Source organism: Nannobrachium achirus (assembly GCF_963921795.1).
Source record: "Nannobrachium achirus genome assembly, chromosome: 13".
NCBI lineage: Eukaryota > Metazoa > Chordata > Actinopteri > Myctophiformes > Myctophidae > Nannobrachium > Nannobrachium achirus.
This window is the reverse complement of record NC_137833.1, coordinates 58,549,624-58,563,044: the sequence shown is the minus strand read 5'-3', so window position 1 is coordinate 58,563,044 and position 13,421 is coordinate 58,549,624. Positions and strand designations below refer to the sequence as shown.

Here is a 13,421-nt window from a genome sequence, read left to right as displayed (position 1 = left end):
CAGGGACCACCGAGCCGCGGCGTCGCAGCGAAAAGAACTGCTATATAAAGTAAGTGGTTGTTGCTAGATTGATTGATTGATACATACAGTGGTGTATTGGCGTGTTTGGGGGGTCGCGACGTCGCTCCGAGAGCAAGCATGAGATGAGAGATGATTATGCTCATCTCGGATCACAACAGGTGGTCCGCGCGCGGACCACCGATCGAGCAGGGCGTTTAGCTCAGCGGCGTCAGTTCAGAAAAAGCTAAGTTATGGCAACTTGACTGGTGTCTTTCACGCGCGCGAGGCTCGCGTGCAAGACACCAGTCATGTTACATACCTTTACAACAGGCACGATTACAGTACATTTTATTATATTCCCCCTGTAGCCAAGGTATGGCAGCTGCCATAGCTTGCCATACCCAATTGACGCCTCTTTAGCTTAGCTTGGTGAGAAAGGAGGACAGATGCTCCATTTAGTGCAAAACAAACACATCCCAGCAAAACAACCACTATAAGTCACTCGCAAACGTCGCAGTCTGACCAATCCAGCGAGATGGATTGGTCAGACCTTGTACCAGTTCACTGGTACAAGGTCTACTAAAAGGAGATCATGAGATCCATGAAAAGACTAGGCTTATTTCCATAGTAAACCATTGCAGTATCTCATATAACATTGAATGACAGACGGATAGAACACAGTACTATGCAGTAGATATAGTCAGGAAAAAAGGGGGAAATAAAAAACAGTATAAAAACATACAGTAGGTAAATACAAAGAAGGGATTGATTGATTGATTGATTGATTGAAGACTTTATTAGAAGTTTGCATAGGAAAAGGTACAGTTTCATGACGGTACAGTTCACTGGTACAAGGTCTACTAAAAGGAGAGCCATGAAAATACTAAGCTCATAGTGCCTTGCTGGGCTATGAGCTTGTAGATCGGCTATTAGGCATCATATGTAAATGGCAGATCTACAAGCTCATAGCGCGGTGCCGGGCTATGAGCTTGTAGATCTGCTATTTTGGAAATATATGTACCTGTGTATATAAAATGTATAGCAAATAATTATATATACCTTATGGTAATTATGTTTTTTTTTTTCCATAATTACTCTTACTTGCAGTTGCCTGGTCTGGATTCTAACATGGTGAAGTTTGTCGCAGTTGGCTTGACTTTGTCAATACAAACATTTCCATATGAATGTACATCAATTTTTATTTAATTTTATGTATTATGACTTTGAATTGCTCAGGGTAGTTTGACCGTTTTAGTTTGAAGTGACTAAAATGATGATTGCAATGGAACACATCTACAACTATACTGAAGTGAAACAGCAATGTAAAGTTTTTTTTTGTTATCTTTATCAGAGTTTTTATCTTTATTTTTGAGATGTCTGATGTCTAACTGAAGGCTTGAATAAAAAATCCCAGGTCAAAACACAGTGGATTCTACTCTGTCTCTCCTTCATCCTGGGAAGATGAAAAAAGAGCCTCTGTCAGTCTCCTGGCTTCTTCCACTTTCCTGCCTTATAACTAGACCACGGTACAACTTTTTTTAACTTTTTTTTTTACATTATTATGGCCTGCACCCTGTTCTTCATTTAGAGGTACTGTGTGTTCTTGTACCATTTACCAATTTGTTTCTAGGGCTTCTGAAAGTTTTTTTCCTTTGACCTCAATTATCTCAGAAAGTAAATTTCTGATGCTCCTTTTTCATCTGTACAGCTTTCGCTCTCCCTCAGGTTTCTCCACAGCAGAACACCACAGCAGGACGAAATTTTTATGGTGAAAGCTAAGGTTCCGACTCTATATTCTCTGAAATTTTTGTCAATTTTCGTACATCCTACCATTTTCAATTTATTCCGTCAAAAATGAATGGCCGTCTATGGTGGCAAGGGTTTTACCCTTAAAACCCTTAACATTGTGGCAGTCAAAGTGTTAATGACTAGTAAAATTGTCTTTTACAATGTTTTATATCCAATGTATGGTGTTGGTATAGATAACATAAGTATAACTATAGATTTTAAATTATATAAAAAAAATATACTTTCCAATTCATAAATGGCAAAACGATAAAGGCTTCATGATTTTAATTCAAAGCAAAAATAGCCGATCTATGAGCATTTTTCTTTTTTTTATTTCTTTTTTTATTCATCACATATTTTCTGTTTATTTTTCCTCCCCAAATGGAGTCCTTCAGGGGTTTCGGGGCTGTCTCCAGCTATATGACTGGTAACTCTGGTGTTTTTGGTGTTTTTTTCTGTCTCGGTGGACACTTGTGTCCTTTGGGTTTTGTAGTATATTGAGTACAGGTGTGACACTTCAATTAATCAAGTGATGACACCCTTTATACTGTATATGGTCATTGTCAATGCTGATCTTATGCCTGTAGAAGGTCAATGACCGAAAGCTTGAACGTTGTCTAAACTGAAATTAAAGAGTGTGCGGAGGCTCCCTTCAATTTTTCATCTAACTCTGACAGGGCTCTATTTTGATTGTCTTAAGTACCAGCTCTTATGCCTTCACGTAAAGGCCTGTCCATACTGTCTCCGACCACAAACTTTTTGTCGGAAAGGTCTGGTTCAACTACAAAATGACGTCACTCTTATCTTCTGAAAAGCACTACCCCGATTTAGAGTTCGGAAAGCTGCAAGTCGGAAAGTCGGAACACTCCGACAAAATGTTTGGTGTTCGGAGACAGTATATGGACAGGCCTTTAAATAGCATAAGAGCTGGTACTTAAAGGAGCTATAGTCAACTTTTTCTTGAAAAACGGATGCTAAAATAAAAAATGTTTCCAAAATATTTTATAAAAAAATAAGCTTCATATATGTGTTTCAATAAAAAAATGACCACAAAAAGCGTAAAATAATGATAAAATAATCATTTTGGCCATTGTCGGACCGACACTTTGTTTACATTTTAGTCGGGATGTGCCCTGAGAGTGTACAAATGGACCCAAGTGGAGTCACCCTGGAGGCTGCAGTGTATGAAGGAGTGTTGGGCGGGAAGAGTAGGAGGACAAAGGCTCTATATGTTCTCCTGGTGGGGGCTCCTCACTGGCAGGTGAGTCAGTAGGATACGACAGCAGTGACAACACATAAATGTGTGTGGGGAGGAATCAATTGAGATAACGACTACATTGGGGAGAATAAAGGGCTAAAAAGAAAAAAGAAACAAAACAACCTAAAAGCTACTGTACCTCCATGCAGCTGTTTGGACACACATTAAAAGTCATTTCAGGGTGTTGCATCATCACACCTCCCAAAGCATTAGTCAACAACGACAACCCACAACCAGCGCACGCGCGCGCACACACGCACGCACGCACGCACACACGCACGCACACCAAGAGAAAGAGAGAGAGAGAGACACGCAGAACACACACACACACACACACACACACACACACACACACACACACACACGCACGCACATGCACACACATTGCTTATTGTCCCTTTTATGCCCATATATGGAGATAGCTGATTTCATGTTTTATGTTTTATGTCCTTGTCTGTTTTATGCCCATATGGAGATCCCTGTCCCGATGTCATCAATATTAAGCGCATATCTGGGAATGCCATATTTGCTAATGCCCATATATGGGCATATTCTGACATCACATTGTTGACTATCATGCAGGGGCCTGGTGCAACTGGTCCGATATACATCACTGGCCAGATGGCCAAGAATTGCCCCAAAGGGCGAGGTCGCATGTCGCCCTGAGGTGTCTTACTAGTTATTAGTAGTAGTAGTAGTTGTAGTAGTAGTAGTAGTATTGTTGTTGTTCCACAACTATTTTCCAAATCGTTACATAATTCCTCATTTCAAATGTTTGAATTCATTGTATTTAAAAAAAAACTAAACTGCACGTTGACCTCATGGATTAATGGTTTCAAAATGGTGCACTGAATTGTCTGTCTGTCTGTCTGTCTGTCTGTCTGTCTGTCTGTCTGTCTGTCTGTCTGTCTGCCTGCCTGCCTGCCTGCCTGCCTGCCTGCCATATCATTTGCGTCACTATCGAACGCAGCAGAAATGTCATGTAATTAATCCCTAGCATGGTTTTAGCCTGGGCAGATTCCAGTGGGTCCCAGCAGGGGGCAGATTAGAGTGTTTTATTTGTCTCCCAGGCATTCTACCGGCAGAGACAGAGTCAGATTAGGACGATGAGGGGATTAAAGCCCAAAAATAATCGAAGCCCTCCTAGCGGACTAATCTTATATTCTATGACCTCTGCTGACCTTTGACATTTCACACCACTCCTAGCCAACCTTTTTTTTTATTTTGGGGGGGGGGGGGGGGGGGGTAATATTAATCTACACATGCTTTAAACCCATTATTTAGAGTCCCTGCTTTACTACAAAACGAATAAAACAAAAGCATATTGAATTGCTCTTAGTGAACATGAACATTGTGTTTAAAAGTCACCCAATGTACTTTTTGGGCCAATTTGACATTTCTGCCACACTGGCTACACTGCTGCTTCAGTGTGACTTATTGCCTTTGTCCTCAGCCTATCAGAAGGCTTGTTACACTCTAAAAATCACTTTCTGTCTGTCATGGTTCCGACCTCTAATTCTTCCGACCCGACCACCTAAACCTAACGCTGGTGAATGTTAACCCGGTGAAATGTTAACGGAAGAACGGGAGGTCGGGACAACGGGAGGTCGAACCAGCATACTCATCTGCGAAGAGAATAGCCTGGTCACGACATAAGGCAGAGAGTGCCTAGAAAGGTGGGACTTCTGCCTTTGTCTTTTTTCACAGTGCGTTGTTCCTGCAAACATATTCCCCACTGGGGAAAAATGTATATTCTGTTCTACTTCTCCCGCTCCTTTGGTTGCGCTCGCAATAAACAATATCCAAACACAACGTGGATTCTGACAAAGTTACAACTATTTAGAGCGAGTTACTGTAAGAGCTACAATATATTTTTCTTTGTTTCACCGGGGGATGAAAACAGACCTGAACTACAAGACAAGACGTAATTCTTCCCTTAAACGCAACATTTCCGCCAAATTAGAGCACAGCGGGGGTCTCGCCCCAGGTGCTTTCTGTCAAGTCATTTTAAGTCAACTTTTTGACTTAGGTAGAAATTATTCTTTTAAAGTAACAAGCATTCTGATGAAAATATAGGCAATGAGGCACAATGAGCAGTGTTAGGATAGTACAATAGTAATCTCTCGAGACAGCCTCAGAGTTGCAACGCTTCTGAAGAGGGACAAACCGAGTGGGCGTTCCCTTTTCTTTGACGATGGCTAGCCAGATTGGATGGTAGAGTTAGGATAGTAGAGTTATAAATAAAGGCAGATAAACATAACTAAATGAATTAGATATTTTTGTATTGTTTTGCCACATGAGACATCATGGATGAAACTTTGTCTCTGTCTAGCTGCTTTTGTAGCTCCCCCCGTCGTAACCAATTTATTGTAGACTACTAGAGCACAAATCCTGTGAAATATCAAGCAGAATGCTACAGATTAGACCCACCCCAAATGGGATCAGCTCCAAAAGGATGTAATCAAAAAAATTGCAAAGAGTAGAGGGAGGCCCAGGGAGTGTGTGTGTGTGTGTGTGCGTGTGCGTGTGCGTGTGCGTGTGCGTGTGTGTGTGCGTACGTGCGTGCGTGCGTGTGCATGTGCGTGCGTGTCTAAAGGCTCAAATCCTAAAAGTCGCGTATCCTCGGAAAGCTCTTTAATCTTACGTGACGTCCCCAAAGGACCTGGCAGCTACACTGACCCCTGAAATGAAAACCTCTGCCTTCGTCAAAGGAAGGTCAGCCGCTGACCCTCGGAAAAATATAACGTCGTTGTCGGGTGAAAACGTTGTATGTCCAAAACCGTTCTTTTGCATTTATTATTTTAAACATGATTTAAACTAGTGAAAACAACATATCTACAAGCACACAACGCCTCGCACTGCGAGTGCAGTGCTCGAGGTGGGACCAGAGACGGAGGGTTTGAAGCTCTGACACATGAGGCACGAGCACACATAGACATCAAAGGGGCCTTGAGTCCCTGCCCTTTTACCCGTCTGTAAAAAGTGCCCTCTCCACACCATGAATAACTACTGAAAATAGCCGAGGTCTGCTATTGATATTTTCACCAAAAGGCCCTTTTAGAAATGTCAGACCCTGCCTCATCTCTAACATTCTCTGCATGTTCTTGCTCTGACATGATGACACATCATGTCACGATATACAACTCTGGTACTGGAACAATAGAAAAACGTACTTAGATGTTTTTTCTTTATTCGTTTGATATTGGTGTAACTAGCTGTGTGTGTTTTACACATAAGCATTGTCAAAGACTAAATATAAATCTAAAGTGTTAGGGGGGGAAAACATAGTGCCCTATTTTCGTCCATGCTAAACACTAAACCCCTAAACCTCTTTGCCTTTTTATTTTTATTTTTTACTATTTTGAAAAACGTTGTTAAATAGTTCAAATAGCTGATCTACAAGCTCACAACATGTCGATGTAGATTGGCTATTTTAAATGTTTTTCAAAATAGTAAAAAATTAAGGCAAAGAAGTTTATGGGTTTAGGGTTTAGCATGGACATAATCTCCACTACTGGTATTTTGAACAATTACTGTTATTATGAGTATTATTGTGCATTATTAGTTTTTAATGCATTATTACTGTGTATTATTTTATATTTTATTTAAATAAATTCATTCATTCAGGTATATAATGGACAGCTCAAACAGTGACGTCACATAGCCTAGCTATTATCTGACTTCAGCACAGTTGCTCACACTGGGCAGCTAGAAAATAATCAAAGACCAAATAAGGCCTTTCCTGTATATACTGTCTGTGAGCCTGTCACTCTTTCCCGGCTATGGACACCAGCAGGTTGAAAATAGTTTCAAACAAAATGTGTTTTCAGACAAAGACTGACTTCTGTGAATGAACGGGACGTGTGGCGTGCGTCACTTTCAAATGACTCAGGCGGCGTCTTCCCTAAAAGATATTCTTTTTTTTTAGATAACGTCTTGTGTGCCCCGTCACCTGTTCCTGTATCCTTCCATTCTACACTGAAGACAGTACAACACGTCACCCCCAATCAGTCACCCTGTGACACAAGATGCTCGCACACAGTTATTTGAAGAAGTAGTGGTGAAAGAAGTACTCACACTTTTTACGTAAGTATTTGTAGAAATACTCTCTGACCGTTGCTAGTACAAGTCTGTTCATAAACTCTCACAGGGTATTCCAACCTCTCAGTACGCTGCACTTTCCACCAGCTGAGGTTAAACACCAAAAGCATATACAGAAAAGAGCGGTCTAAGTACAGAGACAACTCAAGTCCAGTTTACTGAGTCTAGATCGAGGGTTTTAGTGGTTAAGAAACCTGTATACACATTATGATCTGTTTGAACTTGTAAGATGTCATTGATTGTCTTGATTCCCAAAAGATAAGGAACAAAAGTGTGTCCCTTCTTCAGAATAAGTGTTTCCCAAACACTGAGTTGGGACCTATTTATGGGTCCAAGACACATTTTTATGGGTCCCTTAATTATATATATTTTTCCTACATTTAGTTTTTAATTATTATTTCAAAACCTTTTCAAAAAACATTCCCCAAAAATATTTTCATGAATCAAAGAAATTGCAATGTTTTTTTTCTAAATAATTTCATTAATAAATAAACTAAAAATCTAAGAAATGACATAAATTAGAAAACAAATCTTTAAGAAGTAGCAAAAATAGCCGGGAGCTTAGATCTGCTCTTTTCACTAGTTTGGGTTCCGGGCAAACGTCTAATTTCTCCTTTGGGTCTTGAGCTAAAAGGTTTGGGAACCCCTGCAATAATTAAGGGACACAACTTTTACTTTCCAAATAAGGAACCACTCCTTATTTCAAGAGAACCGTTGGCAACCCTAAGTCTTCACTTCAGACACAGACCGACCTCTATGAATGCGTCACTTTCAAAATGACTCAGGTGGCGTTTTCCCTAAAAGGTCATTTTTTGAAATAACGTCATTCTATGGTGGGGGAGGGGAGGGTCCAACCTCCAACCCTTTAATCAGCAACAGGAAGTATAAACACAATGCCTTCTGGGAAATGCCGTTGGGTGTGCTAATGAAGGGTCGTCATTAGCCTCTCCGGTGCTAGCGGAAAAGGACGCCCTTCCTGCCTTTCTGCTACCGTACAGCAACTAAACCAGGGGTCTTCAATGTTTTCAGACCAAGGACCCCTTAGTTGAGAGAGAGAGCGGGGGACCCCCACAACCTGTTCATAGATTCCATATAGTTTCATCGTTTGACAGCACAATCATCAGTGTATTTTGGATCCAAGTCAATTTGTGTTTTCAGATATTTAACCACTTGAACTGTCAATACTTAATAAACTTGACATTCTTTTCCCCCTCTACACCAAATCTCTTTGCCAAAAATAGACGATCTACAATCTCACAACTATTATAGCTATTTTTGGCTAAAGTTAAGGATATATTATGGACGCTAGGGTTCAAGTGGTTGGTATAAAAAAGAGAAAAAGGTTTCTATCACACAAAGATTTGGAGGACCCCCTGTAACTTTGAGGACCCCCTAGGGTTGGGGGTTCAATGCTACTCGTCATGATACCTTTGCTTACTTCAGCAGTAGTTGTCAATGTTGACACACAGAAAGTCTGGCCTTTCTTCTTCTGTGTGTGTGTGTGTGTGTGTGTGTGTGTGTGTGTGTGTGTGTGTGTGTGTGTGTGTGTGTGTGTGTGTGTGTGTGTGTGTGTGCGTGCGTGCGTGTGTGTTTGCCCACCACAGATTAAATCAGATTTAATCATGGAGCAGCTTATACAACGATCTGTCTCTTTGCCAGACTCTCTCTCTCTGACACACACACACGCACGCACGCACGCACGCACGCACGCACGCACGCACGCACGCACGCACGCACGCACACACACACACACACACACACACACACACACACACACACACACACACACACACACACACGCACGCACGCACACACGTCGTTCATCATAATTCATCATGTGATCTATGTTATTCCCTAATCAATGAGGTGATGGTAATTAAACTGCATAAGGGATCGGAATGTGGACCACTTTTTCTTGTCTAAAGCAGGGGTCTTCAACGTTTTCAGGCCAAGGACCCCTTAGTTGAGAGAGAGATGAAGCATGGACCCCCACAACCTGTTCATAGATTCCATATAGTTTCATCGTTTGACAGCACAATCATCAGTGTATTTTGGATTCATATCAATTTGTGTTTTCTGATATTTAACCACTTGAACTGTCAATACGTAATAAAACCCCTTTGACTAAAATAGCCGATCTACAACGCCTCGTTGTGAGCTTGTAGATCTATTTTTGGCTAACGTTCGCAGAAAAAAAAGGTTTCTATCACACAAAGATTTGGAGGACCCCCTGTTGAAGACCCCTGCTCTAGACCAAATAGCCGATCTACAAGATCAGGAGTCATTTTAGATGAGATACGTATGAGATGTGAGGTATTTTAAACACAGGATCTGCTGCCAAACCACAAACCACACGAAGGAATGATCGCAATCACAAAACTTCCGTGTGCGTTGCGTGCGTGCGTGCGTGCGTGCGTGCGTGCGTGTTTGTGGTCTCCCCAGATGATCTCCGCAGAGGATTGTCTCTCCTAGTTTCCTCTCCAGGAATCAGACCAAAACAATGTGGTCGCGGCAGACCAATCACATCCGCTCAGTCCAGGGACGTGCAGAGAATCTCAGAGAGGCAGGGTGAAAATTGAGAAAATAGCCGACCAAGGAGGTCGGCTATTTTCGATGCTTGAATTTTACACAGAGAGGGCAATTCTTTCAACATGCTGCTTTCAAGTTCAAGAGAGTTTGGACAAGGCAATTCTCTTGAATGCTGCCTTCAGGTATGGCATGGAAAGAAGGCATTTTCATTGTCCCTGCTTCATCACTCTCTCAGCTAAGGGGTCCAAATATCCAGATACTGTACATCCAATACACATGAAAACTTAACGGTCCCTTAGTGGTCCCTGGACCCAGGAACTACCGGCAATGAGTCTGTCACAGTTCACAATTATTTGAGATATAGTTACAAGTATAGTTTGCATAATCCTCATAGTCGTTTCCATGTCAAGAAAGGTTCATACGTTTTGAAACATTTTCAAAGGATAGTGGTAATAGCATGCAGATCTACAAGCTCATTGTGTTGCTATTTCCACACATTTTTTAAGTAATGCATATTAAATATGGCCTATTTTGGCCATAATAGATTCATATTTATTTTGATTATTGGATTGTCTTCGTCAATCATGTTTTTGTGCATTACATTTTTTTGTCATATCTGCCCCTGTGCAATTTTTGTTTAGTCTAAAAGCCACACAATGAAATCGCTAATCGCATTATTATTTGTATGAAAATTCAGATAAGTAAGATAATCGTCATAATCTTGATGGCCCTACATCAATGTACAATTTCAGTGGTGGAGAAAGTAGGCCTACTCACATTTTATATTTAAGTAAAAGTACAAGTAACAAGCCGTACAACGGCGAGAAGCAACCGTCAGGTCACAAACAACAGAGCTTCTAAATACGGTACACGCACACACACACACACACACACACACACACACACACACACACACACACACACACACACACACACACACACAGACCCATGTGAGAGCCAATCAGCGAACCGGCACAGACCCTGCTGCCTTCACTAGCCCATGTGAGTGAGTGAGCTAATCAGCCAATCATTTATTCCTTAAGTCAGGGGTTTTCGAAGTGGGTGACGGGGCCTGGGGTGCCGCGATGGCAGTCCAGGGGTGCCGCGAGATAATTTGATAATATTTGAAATGTATTTGGACACTTAAAAATATATTAGTACAAGGTTATTTTCAGTCAGTTCTAACCAAAATGGCTATTATCTCGCTTTCCTCACAACATAATCACTAAAATATGCTATAAATAAAAGGTGCTGGGAGTGAAAATTAGGAATATAATAATGTAGGGGTGCCTCGGATGAAATCAAATATCCATGGGGGTGCCCTGAGCCAAAAAAGTTTGGGAACCCCTGCCTTAAGTGAATTCCTAAGAGAAGTCGAGTCAGATTCATGAGACGTTCTTAAAGGGCAGAATTTTTCCTGACTCTGGCTCAGACCACACTTTGAGAACCACTGATCTAAAGATATGATAAAACATATGATTGCAATTTAAATCCTATACAATGCAATTGTAAAATGTATAGGAAAACTAGGTAATTTTGCGCAAACGTATCAGCAATCAAATGTTTCTAAGAGTGATCTTCAGTGTGTGTAGATTCTGTTATAACCCAAGATCACAGCTAAGAAAACGGTGTATGCCAACATCTTCTTGAAAACTTAATAAGTGGGTCCTAAGAACACATTTCCTCCAAAGAAATGTGGCCATTGAGGATTTTTTCCCCCAGAACTGTCCAAAAACTATCAATAATGGTAAAAAATAGCAGATCTTTAAGCTCTATAAGTGGTGAATTCGGAATCATCCTTCCTAGAAATGCGTACATCCATGAGACCCATCAGTTCCGCTTCTCCGCTCATCAGACTGACAAAACATACATGAACCAATTAGGCACAATTGTATAGGCCTACTACTGGCAATTTCAAAATAACAGATCTCCAAGCTGACCGCGCTGTGAACTTGCAGATCTGCTCATTTCAAAAACGGTCGACCAATTCTGGAGAAGGAAAAGGAGTGAAGTGAGCAATTTGCGTGGAGAACAGGAGCTTTTACCTGTCAGGGTATGTACAAGATCCTTCTCGGAAAATTAGAATATTGTGTAAAAAAAGCATTGCAGATACCATAGCACAGGGGTCTTGAACAGGGGGTCCTCAGAGTTACTACAGGGGGTCCTCCAAATCTCTTTTCTCCTTTTTTTAATTAACCACTTGAACCCTAGCGTCCATATTCTGAGAACTTTAGCCAAAAATATTTATATTTTTGGCAAAGAGCTTTGGTGTAGAGGGGGGAAAAGAGCAGAATAAGTACAGAGTAAAGGTCAAGTTTATTAGGTAATGACGGCTCAAGTGGTTAAATATCTGAAAACACAAACTGACATGAATCCAAAATACACTGATGATTGTGCTGTCAAACAATGAAACTATATGAAATCTATGATAAGGTTGTGGGGGTCCCTGCTTCATCTCTCTCTCAACTAAGGGGTCCTTGGCCTGAAAACATTGAAGACCCCTGCCATAGCACCCTAAATCATAACTGACTTTGGAAACCTCCCACTGGACTGCAAGCTACTCTGACTTCAGAAGGTTGACATTTCTATCCTCTCGTTTAATACTGTAATTTGATATGGACTTTTGATATCCATGACCTGTATGCCATAAAAAGTCAAGGATTTAACAAAAAGAAATTGGAATAATTCAATGAATGTCCAGTGTATCTCTAGAATATATGAAAGTTTCAAGAAAATCTACTTTTACACAATATTAAAATTTTTCGAGAAGGATCTGTATCGTGGTTGAAATGCTTTGAACATCGTAGTCTTACATTCCAACACACTTGTGTCTCTCTCTCTCTCTGCACTCGCACTCACAGAAACACACGCACACATGCACGCACACCAAGATAGAGACAGAGCGAGTAAGATCCTCTCTGTTGCAACCGAACCACAACGTAAGGGTTAGTTTGGTTCCATTTGCAGACTCTCACAATTAAAGAGTAAGGACATTAACAACGGGGAACAGAGACTTACCCCTGGTTTCTGTGTTCTGTGTCCGTAAAGTCCAACAGAACCTGTGAGGTTCTGTTCGGTATAGAACCCAGGAAAAGTATAGTTCTGGGTCCAATAACCTGTACGGTTCTATTCAGTAGAGTCCAATAGTTCTATTCAGCAGGGTCCAATAGAACTTTATGGTTCTAATTAATAGAGTCCAATAGTTCTATTCTGTAGAGTCCAATAGCTCTATTCAATAGAGTCCAATAGTTCTATTCAGTAGAGTCCAATAGTTCTATTCCATAGAGTTCAATGGAACCTTATGGTTCTGTTCAGTAGAACCAGGAGAACCGATCAGTTCCAGGAGGATCCACCGTATCTGTCTCCTTTGAGCCTTGCTTAGATTTAGTTCTTCACTAATGAACTGCTCCTAGGTGTGTGTGACTGACTCTCTCTCTCTCTCTCTCTCTCTCTCTCTCTCTCTCTCTCTCTCTCTCTCTCCCCTAAACCCACAGTGTGGGGGCGGTTCTCAAAACCCTTTCACTTCACTTCCCACACACATGCACACACACAAATACCAGCAGGTGGAACTGAAGCCCTCTTCTCCTCCTCCGGCTTTCAAGTTTTTTAGTAAAGCGCTCAATCTGTTCTGCTGTTTCGCTTTTCACAACAACAACAACAAAACAGAACAAACCAAGACAGATCTCCACTCTCTGACCCGTAAAGTTTGCTGTCTTCTACAAAACTCCAAAATGTGCTTAGGGGT

The 13,421-nt window shown here is 41.2% G+C and overlaps 1 protein-coding gene across 1 annotated transcript in view; it reads right to left on the bottom strand.

Moving 5' to 3' along the window:
- The window catches only part of cdh5 (cadherin 5), a gene marked incomplete at its 3' end in the record, with an annotated part of 52,949 nt that extends 39,907 nt beyond the window's left edge, over positions 1–13,042 (bottom strand). Inside the window, exon 1 of the mRNA XM_080740523.1 lies at positions 12,695–13,042. The remainder of the gene's footprint in view (positions 1–12,694) is intronic.
- Between the last annotated feature and the right edge of the window lie 379 nt (positions 13,043–13,421).